This window comes from Arachis hypogaea, chromosome 13, assembly GCF_003086295.3.
Source record: "Arachis hypogaea cultivar Tifrunner chromosome 13, arahy.Tifrunner.gnm2.J5K5, whole genome shotgun sequence".
Classification (NCBI taxonomy): Eukaryota; Viridiplantae; Streptophyta; class Magnoliopsida; order Fabales; family Fabaceae; genus Arachis; species Arachis hypogaea.
Genome location: NC_092048.1, coordinates 99,004,735 through 99,016,142, shown reverse-complemented (window position 1 = coordinate 99,016,142; position 11,408 = coordinate 99,004,735). Strand labels below are relative to the sequence as shown.

At 38.5% G+C, this 11,408-nt stretch overlaps 2 non-coding genes across 2 annotated transcripts; both read left to right on the top strand.

Moving 5' to 3' along the window:
• Positions 1–364: 364 nt before the first annotated feature.
• Positions 365–472, top strand: LOC112738847 (small nucleolar RNA R71). The gene has a single exon (XR_003169802.1). It is a non-coding gene; the product is annotated as a small nucleolar RNA R71 (small nucleolar RNA).
• Positions 473–10,151: 9,679 nt separating this feature from the next.
• Positions 10,152–10,259, top strand: LOC112740097 (small nucleolar RNA R71). The gene has a single exon (XR_003171032.1). It is a non-coding gene; the product is annotated as a small nucleolar RNA R71 (small nucleolar RNA).
• Positions 10,260–11,408: the final 1,149 nt, after the last annotated feature.

The following is an 11,408-nucleotide window of genomic DNA, read 5'->3' as shown; positions in this document are numbered from 1 at the left end:
CAGGGTTCTCAGGATCATAGGCTTCTTCTTCAGAAGATGCCTCTTGAGTACTGTTGGATGCAGCTTGCATTCCATGCAGACTCTGAGAGATCATATTGACTTGCTGAGTCAATATTTTATTCTGAGCCAATATGGCATTCAGAGTATCAACCTCAAGAACTCCCTTCTTCATAGGCGTCCCATTAGTCACAGGATTCCTTTCAGAAGTGTACATGAACTGGTTATTAGCAACCATGTCAATGAGTTCTTGAGCTTCTGCAGGCATTTTCTTTAGATGGATGGATCCACCTGCAGAAGTGTCCAGTGACATCTTTGATAGCTCAGATAAACCATCATAGAATATATCCAGGATAGTCCATTCTGAAAGCATGTCAGAAGGACACTTTTTGGTCAACTGTTTGTATCTTTCCCAAGCTTCATAGAGGGATTCACCTTCTTTCTGTCTGAAGGTTTGAACATCAGCTCTAAGCTTGCTCAGCTTTTGAGGAGGAAAGTACTTGGCTAAGAAAGCCGTGACCAGCTTATCCCAAGAGTTCAGGCTGTCTTTGGGTTGAAAATCCAACCATAATCTAGCTCTGTCTCTTACAGCAAAAGGGAAAAGCATGAGCCTGTAGACTTCAGGATCTACTCCATTAGTCTTAACAGTATCACATATCTGCAAGAATTCAGTTAAAAACTGAAAAGGATCTTCAGATGGAAGTCCATGAAACTTGCAGTTCTGCTGCATTAGAGAAACTAATTGAGGTTTCAGCTCAAAGTTGTTTGCTCCAATGGCAGGAATGGAGATGCTTCTTCCATGTAAATTGGAATTAGGTGCAGTAAAGTCACCAAGCATCTTCCTTACATTATTATTATTTTCGGCTGCCATCTCCTCTGCCTGTTCGAAAATTTCTGAAAGGTTATCTCTGGATTGTTGTATTTTAGCTTCTCTTAATTTTCTCTTCAGAGTCCTTTCAGGTTCTGGATCTGCTTCCACAAGAATGTTCTTATCCTTGCTCCTGCTCATATGACAAGGAAGAATGGACAGAAAAATGATAATAATAATAGAGATTCTCTTTACCACAGTATAGGGATCCCTTTGTGAGTGGAAGAAAAGAGGGGGACACAAAAAATGTGATGTAAAGGAAGAAACACAACTGTACCAATGGAAGAGATGTGAGATGAGATGTTAGGATATGAATGAATAAATAGAATAGGGTGGGGGAGGTATAATTTTCGAAAATTATTTTGAAAAAGAGTTAGTGATTTTTGAAAATGGTTTTTGAAAAAGGTTAGTATTTTTTTCGAAATTTTTTTTAAAATTTAAAAATAAAAATAATTAGTTAATAAAAAAGAAATTTTTGAAAAAGAGGGGAGATATTTTCGAAAATTAGAGAGAGAGAGTTAGTTAGGTAGTTTTGAAAAAGTTAAGAAACAAACAAAAAGTTAGTTAGTTAGTTGAAACAAATTTTGAAAAGATAGGAAGTTAGGAGGTTAGAGAAGATATTTTGAAATCAAATTTTTGAACAAGATAAGATAAGAAGATATTTTGAAAAGATATGATAGGATTAGTTTTGAAAAAGATTTGATTTTTAAAATCACAATTAATGACTTGATTCATAAGAAATCACAAGATATGATTCTAGAACTTAAAGTTTGAATCTTTCTTAACAAGCAAGTAACAAACTTCAAATTTTTGAATCAAAACATTAATTGATTATGTTATTTTCGAAAATTTGGTATAAAAATAAGAAAAATATTTTTGAAATTTTCGAAAATAACTAATAATTTTGAAAAAGATTTGATTTTTGAAAAAGATTTTGAAAAAGATAAGATTTTCAAATTGAAAATTTGATTTGACTCATGAGAAACAATTTGATTTTAAAAATTTTTGAAAAAGTCAATCCAAATTTTCGAATTTGATGAGAGAAAAAGGGAAGGATATTTTTTTGATTTTTGAAATTTTTATGAAAAACATGAAAAATATGCAATGCATGAAATTTTTAGATCAAAACATGTGATGCATGCAAGAATGCTATGAATGTCAAGATGAACACCAAGAACACTTTGAATGTCATGATGAACATCAAGAACATATTTTTGAAAAATTTTTAATGCAAAGAAAACATGCAAGACACCAAACTTAGAATTCTTTAATGCTTAGACACTAAGAATTCAAGAATGCACATGATAAACATGAAAAGACACAAAACAAAAAATCATCAAGATCAAACAAGAAGACTTTACCAAGAACAACTTGAAGATCATGAAGAACACTATGAATGCATGATATTTTCGAAAAAATGCAAGATGCATATGCAAGTGACACCAAACTTATAATGTGACTCAAGACTCAAACAAGAAACAGAAAAATATTTTTGATTTTCATGATTTTCTAATTTTTTTGTATTTTTCGAAAATTAATATGAAAAAGAAAAATAAGGATTCCAAAATTTTTAATATGAATTCCAGGAATCTTGCCATGTTAGTCTAAAGCTTCAGTCCAGGAATTAGACATGGCTCACTAGCCAGCCAAGCTTTCAAAGAAAGCTCCAGTCCAAAACACTAGACATGGCCAATGGCCAGCCAAGCTTCAGCAGATATGGATACTTTTCAAGTATAGAACAACTAAGTGTGTGAGAATCTCTTCTCTTGTGATGGTAAATTGAAACCCCAGTCCCAAAAGATTAGACATGGCTTACAGCCAGCCAGGATTCAACAAATCATCATGAAACACTAGAATTCATTCTTAAAAATTTTGAATAAAATTTTTTTTTTGAAAACATTTTTTTTTTCGAAAACAAATGAGAGATTTTTGAAAATATTTTTGAAAAATTTTTGAAAATAAAAAAAAAAGAAAATTACCTAATCTGAGCAACAAGATGAACCATCAGTTGTCCAAACTCGAACAATCCCCGGCAACGGCGCCAAAAACTTGGTGCTGTTGCCGGATCAAAAGGGAATCTGGCACTGATGTTACCGGACCAAAAGCTTGCCGAAAACTCAAACAATCCCCGGCAACGGCGCCAAAAACTTGGTGCACGAAATTGTGATCTCCAGGCTCGAAAAAATCCTGGTAATGGCTCCAGAGCTCGGTGCTCTGATCTTAATTCATAATTGTCACAACTTCGATACAACTAACCAGCAAGTGCACTGGGTCGTCCAAGTAATACCTTACGTGAGTAAGGGTCGAATCCCACGGAGATTGTTGGTGTGAAGCAAGCTATGGTCACCTTGTAAATCTCAGTCAGGCGGATATAAAGTGATAATGTTATTTTCGAATATTATATAATAAAATAGGGATAGAGATACTTATGTAATTCATTGGTAGGAATTTCAGATAAGCGAATGGAGATGCTTTTCGTTCCTCTGAACCTCTGCTTTCCTGCTATCTTTATCCAATCAGTCTTACTCCTTTCCATGGCTGGCTTTATGCAAGGGCATCACCGTTGTCAGTGGCTACATCCCCTCCTCTCAGTGAATAATATGCTCACGCACCCTGTCACGGCACGGCTATTCATCTGTCGGTTCCCGATCATGCTGGAATAGGATTCACCCTCCTTTTGCGTCTGTCACTAACGCCCAGCACTCGCGAGTTTGAAGCTCGTCACAGTCATTCAATCATTGAATCCTACTCGGAATACCACAGACAAGGTTTAGACTTTCCGGATTCTCTTGAATGCCGCCATCATTCTAGCTTACGCCACGAAGATTCTGGTTAGGAGATCTAAGAGATACTCATTCTAGCTTAATTCATGTAGAACAGAAGTGTTTGTCAGGCACGCATTCATAAAGGAGAAGGATGATGAGCGTCACACATAATCATCACCTTCATCACGTTCTTGGGTGCGAATGGATATCTTAGAAGAGAAATAAGAAGAATTGAATAGAAAACAGTAGTACTTTGCATTAATCTTTGAGGAACAGCAGAGCTCCACACCTTAATCTATGGAGTGTAGAAACTCTACTGTTAAAAATACATAAGTGAAAGGTCCAGGCATGGCCGAGATGGCCAGCCCCCTAAAGCGTGATCAAAGGATCATAAGGTAATCCAAAGATGTCAAATACAATAGTAAGAGGTCCTATTTATAATAAACTAGCTACTAGGGTTTACATGAGTAAGTATTTGATGTATAAATCCACTTTCGGGGCCCACTTGGTGTGTGTTTGGGCTGAGCTTAAGTGTTGCACGTGCAGAGGCCATTTGTGGAGTTGAACGCCAGTTTTTGTGCCAGTTTGGGCGTTTAACTCTGGTTTTGGATCCTTTTCTGGCGCTGGACGCCAGATTTGGGCAGAGAGCTGGCGTTGAACGCCAGTTTACGTCGTCAATTCTTGGCCAAAGTATGGACTATTATATATTTCTGGAAAACCCTGGATGTCTACTTTCCAACGCAATTGGAAGCGCGCCATTTTGAGTTCTGTAGCTCCAGAAACTCCATTTTGAGTGCAGGGAGGTCAGAATCCAACAGCATCAGCAGTCCTTTTTCAACCTCTGAATCTGATTTTTGCTCAAGTCCCTCAATTTCAGCCAGAAAATACCTGAAATCACAGAAAAACACACAATCTCATAGTAAAGTCCAGAAATGTGAATTTAACATAAAAACTAATGAAAACATCCCTAAAAGTAACTAGATCCTACTAAAAACATACTAAAAACAATGCCAAAAAGCGTATAAATTATCCGCTCATCAGTAGTTGAATTAGTTTATTGCAATTTAAGATTACTTGCTTGTTAAGACTTCCATTTATTTTCATGCTCATAACTCACAACCCCGGATTTCTAACCAATGTCGAAGCACTTGTTTGCCCAATCCTTGTGAGACGACCCGAGGTTTGAATATTTCGATTATTTCTATTGGGGTTGAACTTGTGACAACCAAATCCCTCTTCTAAATTTGACCCCCCGAGGATTGTTGTTGGTAGAGCTATACTCACGACGAGGTGTTATTAAAGAGAAATCTACCAATACACTGCTGGGGCGTTCGTTAGTGGTGGTGGGTGGTGCGGCAGGGACGGAGCGGCGGCGGTGGGTGTGGCGGTCGCAGAGGGGGGCAGTGGTGGTGGAGGGAAGAGGAGGAAAGAAGAAGAAGAAAGAGGGGGAAGGGGGTGGCGTGGCGGTGGGTTCTGGGTGGTCGACGGGGGCAGCGGTGGTTGGTGGTGGTGGCTGGAAGTTGGTGGTGGTTGGTTGGAGAGAGAGAGGAAGGAGAAGGGCTGGGGGGCGCGAATGGGTAGGGTTCGCGTGATTGGGGGGGTTAGTAAATTTAAATCCATGCGATCGCGTGAGGCACGCGGTCGCGTGGCTGGGGTGAATTGAGGGTTGACGCGATCGCATTGAATGGGTAAAAGAGGGAATGACGCGGTCGCATGAGGCATGCGACCGCGTCGCTGGAAATTGTGCTAAACGCACAATTCCAGCGTCATTTCAGTGCAACTCTCTGTCTCCTTTGGGGTGTTGTGCAATCCATGTGACGCGATCGCGTTGCTCACGCTGTCGCGTGGGATTGGTGTTGTGCAAGTGATGCGATCGCGTGGGTGGCGCGATCACGTGGGTCGTTTTCTGCGAAACGCACAATGGCCGCACGATTCCAGCCTAACTCTCTGGACGTTGGGATTTACGCCGATCTCTAGATCACATGGCCGCGTGAATGACGCAGACGCGTGGGGAGTGTTTTTCTCAACTGACGCGATCGCATGAGTGATGCGGTCGCGTCGCGCACCCTTTCTTCTTTTTTTTATGCAGGTATGCAATTATGCAGTATGCAATGCGAATGAATAATATTCAGGTTCAATTGAAAAGGATAATAAAAATAAATAACACGAAATAAAACTGAAAAAAGGAATGACCATACTATGGTGGGTTGTCTCCCACCTAGCACTTTTAGTTAAAGTCCTTAAGTTGTACATTGGATGAGCTTCCTGTTATGGTGGCGTATGCTTAAATTCATCCAGAAATCTCCACCAATGCTTGGAATGCCAACAGCCTCCGGGGTCCCAAACTAGGCATGTAAAGCTTCTGAGCAGCTTCAAACAAATTCTCAGGCTCCCGGGGTGACGAATGTCAGAACAGATTCCAGGATCCCAAACCTTGCTTTTAAATCTGCCTTCGTCTTGATCTATATTTTTCCATCCGGGCGGTTTAGAAAGTATATTTTCACCAAGATGACCAAACGTTTTCCGAGATCCATTCGATTAATCATGATGCCAATCCGTGCACTTCGAATTGAAGCGTGGAACCTTATTGAACCTTGTGCACCAGCTCTGAGTGCGAGCCATTTCCCTCTTACTCTTAAAGCCGCAAAGAGCTCTAAGCTGGCCATCTGTTTCAAGCAAACCATATTCTAGTGGGAAAATACAGTTAAAGGTTAAGGATTGTACCCATTTAAAGCTTGTAATAGGTGGTAATGGCCTTGGGATAGGTGTTTCCAGTGGTTTTGTGAGTTCTACTCCTTTGTACTCTTCTGTGAATTTCTTCACTTCCTTGCAGACTTCCTCAATTGCATCCATGTCCTGATCAAAGCCTTCTATGTCTTCCTCGTCACTTAAGTCATAAACGGGAGGTTGAGAGAAATCTACCTCCGCATCATCTTCGTATTCACTTGGGGAAGATTCTTCGATCTCAGAGAATTCACTTGCTGATGCAAGTGCACTACTGGGAGAACTTGACTTGAGATTATCATCATCAAGGAAACTTGCTTCTTGGATTATTCTAGCTAGTTCTTCATAAAAGATTTGCTGTGGGAGTTGTGCACTATCCTCCTTAGCATCAATTGTAACGTTCTTAACAGAATTCTCCGCAACTTCGGATTCCCATGGAAGTTCAGCGTCTCCTAAGTCTTCAACCAACTCCTCTTCTTTCATAATGACAGCTTCCTCTACTTGTTCTAATACGAAGTCATGCTCTGTCTTGTCCACTGGAGTTTCTAGTATCTCCTTCATGCTACGCTCTTCATTAGATTGTCCACATGGGGCTCTGGGAGGCCCTTGAATGTTTGAACGTATAGAAGATAATAGACTTACTGCTTGCTCCAGTTGATGAAGGGTTGTTTGAAGTTGATCTACTGTTTCCTTGAGGCGAACCTCTGATTCTTGGGGTGATAGATTTGGACGTGGTACATGGGGAAGTGGTGGTGTTTGGGAGTAATTAGATTGGAATTTGGGTAGATGAGGATCATACGGTAGTGAATGGTGGAAAGGAGCTTGTGAGTGTGGTGGTGCGAAGTTATGTTGAGAGGATGGCCTATAAGCACAGGGTGGGGCTTGTTGGTAACCACAAGGTTGTCCACCATGTCTATTTCCTTGATATGCATTGTAGAATGGTCTTTGTCCATGATATCTTGGAGGGTGTTGTTACCTAAAGGGTTGATCAGATCCTGTTGGCTCCATCAATCTTTGATTGCTCTGACCTTGATGCATGTTCCTGTTATAACTTTCACTCCTTTCAACAATATTAGAACCAAACTTGAAGCGAGAGGGGTGAGAATTCATAGTAGCTAATGGAAATAAAAGGGGAAAATAAAGACAAATAAATAAGTAAAAGAAAAGTATTTACAATAACCAATAATAAGGCACACAATTGCAGTTTCCCCGGCAACGGCGCCATTTTGAAAGAACTGTAGATTGATGGTTTAGAAGTTATAGTAAACTCTTGTTGCAAGTATAGTTACTAAACCAAGCAATCAACCTTTCTTACAAACGTTTTGGTTGTCACAAGTAACCAACCCCTAAATAAATTGATAACTGAAGTATTTAAACCTCGGGTCGTCTTCTCAAGGAACTGCAGGGAAGTATGTTCTTATTATTGGTTATGAAGATTGTAAATTGGGGTTTTTAAGATGAGGAACAAGTAATTTAAATTGCAATTGAAATAAGTAAAAGGCTGTAAAGTAAATAAATAACCGTGAAATAAAATTTTGGCAAGGTATGAGAAATAAGAAGTCCTATCCTAGTTATCCTTATCAATGATGATGAAGATTGAATCTTAATTCCACTCAGTTAGTCTTTACTTAAAGTAAAGAAAGGTCAAGTGACTAATTAGTTTGATCTTCAAATCCTAGTTAATCCCTAAGGAAAGATTGGGATTATTGAAGTCCAATTCAATTAACAAAGATAACAATTATCAATCATGTTAAGTTTGATAACTCCTGAGTTACTGATTTCTTAACCAAGACCAAAAGGGAAAAAGTAAATCTACTGGAATAAAAATGTTTTCAGATTGGAAGCAACGGTAATAAAAGAAAGCAATAATAAACTGAAATACCTCAAATAACATTAATTCAAAGAATAATTTGTAACATAGAAGAATTCATAAACTAAATTGAGAAGATAAATAAAAAGGAATGTTGAACCTGATAAAAAGAGATAATCCTGAAAGCGAATAAAATCCTAAATCTAAATCCTAATCCTAAAGAGAGAGGAGAGAACCTCTCCCTCAAAACTACATCTAAATCATCAAAAGTGACTAATTGGAGACTTTCCTCTGAATGGATGCATTCCTCCACTTCATAACCTTTGATCTGTGCCTTCTAGACTTGGATTTGGGCCAAAAAGGGCTTCAGAAGTCGCAGGGGACGTTTTCTGTAAGTTTTGGTGCGTGGCCTTTGTCACGCGTCCGCGTGGGTCATGCGGTCGCATCAATTGGAGTTTTCCTTGTCACGCGGCCGCGTCGTCCATGCGATCGCGTCACTGCCAGTTTCTTCCGAAACTCCATTTTGTGCTTTCTTTCCATTTCTTGTATGTTTCTTTTCCATCCTTTAAGTCATTCCTGCCTTAGAGGATCTGAAACTACTCAACACACGAATCACGGCATCGACTGGAAATAAAGGGTAATTAAAATAATTACTTTTAAAGCATAGGAAACATGTTTTTCACATACATCACATAATAAGGAAGGGAAAGTAAAACCATGTAATTAACATGAATAAGTGGGTGAAGGACTGAATAAATCACTTAAATTAAGCACAAAATATATCATAAAATATGGGTTTATCACCCAGGTCACACAGAGCCTTCTCAAAGGTCATGGTGCCTATGTTACAGGGAATTAGGAATTTACCAGGATCCTATTTCTTTTGAGGTAATGTCTGCCTATCCAATGCATTCAGTTCATTGGTGAGCCAGGGAGGTTCATCTTCCCAAGTCTCATTACCAAATAATTTGGCATTCAGCTTCATGATTGCACAAAGGTACTTAGCAACTTGCTCTTCAATGACGTCTTCATTCTCTTCAGAAGAAGAATACTCATCAGAGCTCATGAAGGGCAGAAGGAGGTTCAATGGAATCTCTATGGTCTCTAGATGAGCCTCAAATTCCTTTGGTTTCTCAAAGAGAAACTCCTTATTGGTCACTGAACGTCCCAGGAGGTCTTCTCCACTAGGATTCACGTCCTCCTCCTCCCTTGTAGGTTCGGCCATGATGGTCAAATCAATGGCCTTGCACTCTCTCTTTGGATTTTCTTCCGTATTGCTTGGGAGAGTACTAGGAGGAGTTTCAGTGACCCTTTTACTCAGCTGGCCCACTTGTGCCTCCAAATTTCTAATGGAGGACCTTGTTTCATTCATGAAACTCACAGTGGCCTTAGATAGATCAGAGACTATATTTACTAAGCTAGATGGGTTCTGCTCAGAATTCTCTATCAATTGCTGAGTGGATAATGGAAAAGGTTTGCTATTGCTAAACCTGTTTCTTCCACCATTATTAAAGCCTTGTTAAGGCTTTTGTTGATCCTTCCATGAGAAATTTGGATGATTTCTCCATGAGGGATTATAAGTGTTTCCATAGGGTTCACCCATGTAATTCACCTCTGCTATTGCAGGGTTCTCAGGATCATAAGCTTCTTCTTCAGAAGATGCCTCTTTAGTACTGTTGGATGATTCCTTCAATCCATTCAGACTTTGAGAGATCATATTGACTTGCTGAGTCAATATTTTATTCTGAGCCAATATGGCATTCAGAGTATCAATTTCAAGAACTCCCTTCCTTTGAGGTGTCCCATTACTTACAGGATTCCTCTCAGAAGTGTACATGAACTGGTTATTAGCAACCATGTCAATGAGTTCTTGAGCTTCTGCAGGCGTTTTCTTTAGGTGAATGGATCCACCTGCAGAATGGTCCAATGACATTTTAGATAATCCAGAAAGACCATCATAGAATATATCCAGGATGGTCCATTCTGAAAGCATGTCAGAAGGACACATTTTGGTCAGTTCCTTGTATCTCTCCCAAGCTTCATAGAGGGACTCACCTTCTTTTTGTTTGAAGGTTTGAACATCCACTCTAAGCTTACTAAGCTTTTGAAGAGGAAAGAACTTGGCTAAGAAAGCCGTGACCAGCTTATCCCAAGAGTTCAGGCTGTCTTTAGGTTGAGAGTCCAACCATATTCTAGCTCTATCTCTTACAGCAAATGGGAAAAGCATAAGCCGGTAGACCTCGGGATCAACTCCATTGGTCTTAACAGTATCATAGATTTGCAAGAATTCAGTTAAGAACTGAAAAGGATCTTTTGATGGAAGTCCATGAAACTTGCAGTTCTGTTGCATCAGAGAAACTAATTGAGGTTTCAGCTCAAAATTGTTTGCTCTAATGGCAGGGATTGAGATGCTTCTTCCATGTAAATTGGAATTTGGTGCAGTAAAGTCACCAAGCATCTTTCTTGCATTGTTATTATCTTCGGCAATGTCTCCGTCTTTTTCGAAAATTTCTGTCAGATTTTCTCCAGAGAGTTGTGCTTTAGCTTCCCTTAGCTTCCTCTTCAGAGTCCTTTCAGGTTCAGGATCAGCTTCAACAAGAATGTTCTTATCCTTGTTCCTGCTCATATGAAAAAGAAGAAAATAGAAAAGAAAATATGGAATCCTCTATGTCACAGTATAGAGATTCCTTTATGTGAGTAGAAGGAGATAAGAATAGAAGAAGGAAATGATAAGAATCCAAACACAGGGGAGAGGAGTGGGTTCAAATTCTTAGATGAAGATAACTGTTAGTAGATAAATAAATAATTAGAAGGAGGTGAGAGAGAAGAATTTCGAAAATTGAATAAATTAAAATAAAAGTATTTTTGTTTTTAATTTAAAATTAAAGTTAAAATTTGAAAATTTAAAAAAAAGAAAAATTAAATTAAATTAAATTAAAGTTTAAAACAATTAGTTAATTAAAAAGGAATTTTGAAAAAGAGAGAAGGGATTTTCGAAAATTAGAAAGAGAGAGTTAGTTAGGTAGTTTTGAAAAAGATATGATTGAAATAGTAAACTTTTAAAATCAAACAAAAAGTCAAGTAGTTAATTGAAAAAGATTTGAAAATCAAATTTGAAAAGATAAGAAGCTAGAAAAGAAGTTAGAAAAGATTTTGAAATTGATTTTGAAAAAGATGTGATTGAAATTTATTTTGAAAAAGATTTGAAAAAGAAATTTAAAAAGATTTGATTTTGAAAATTAAA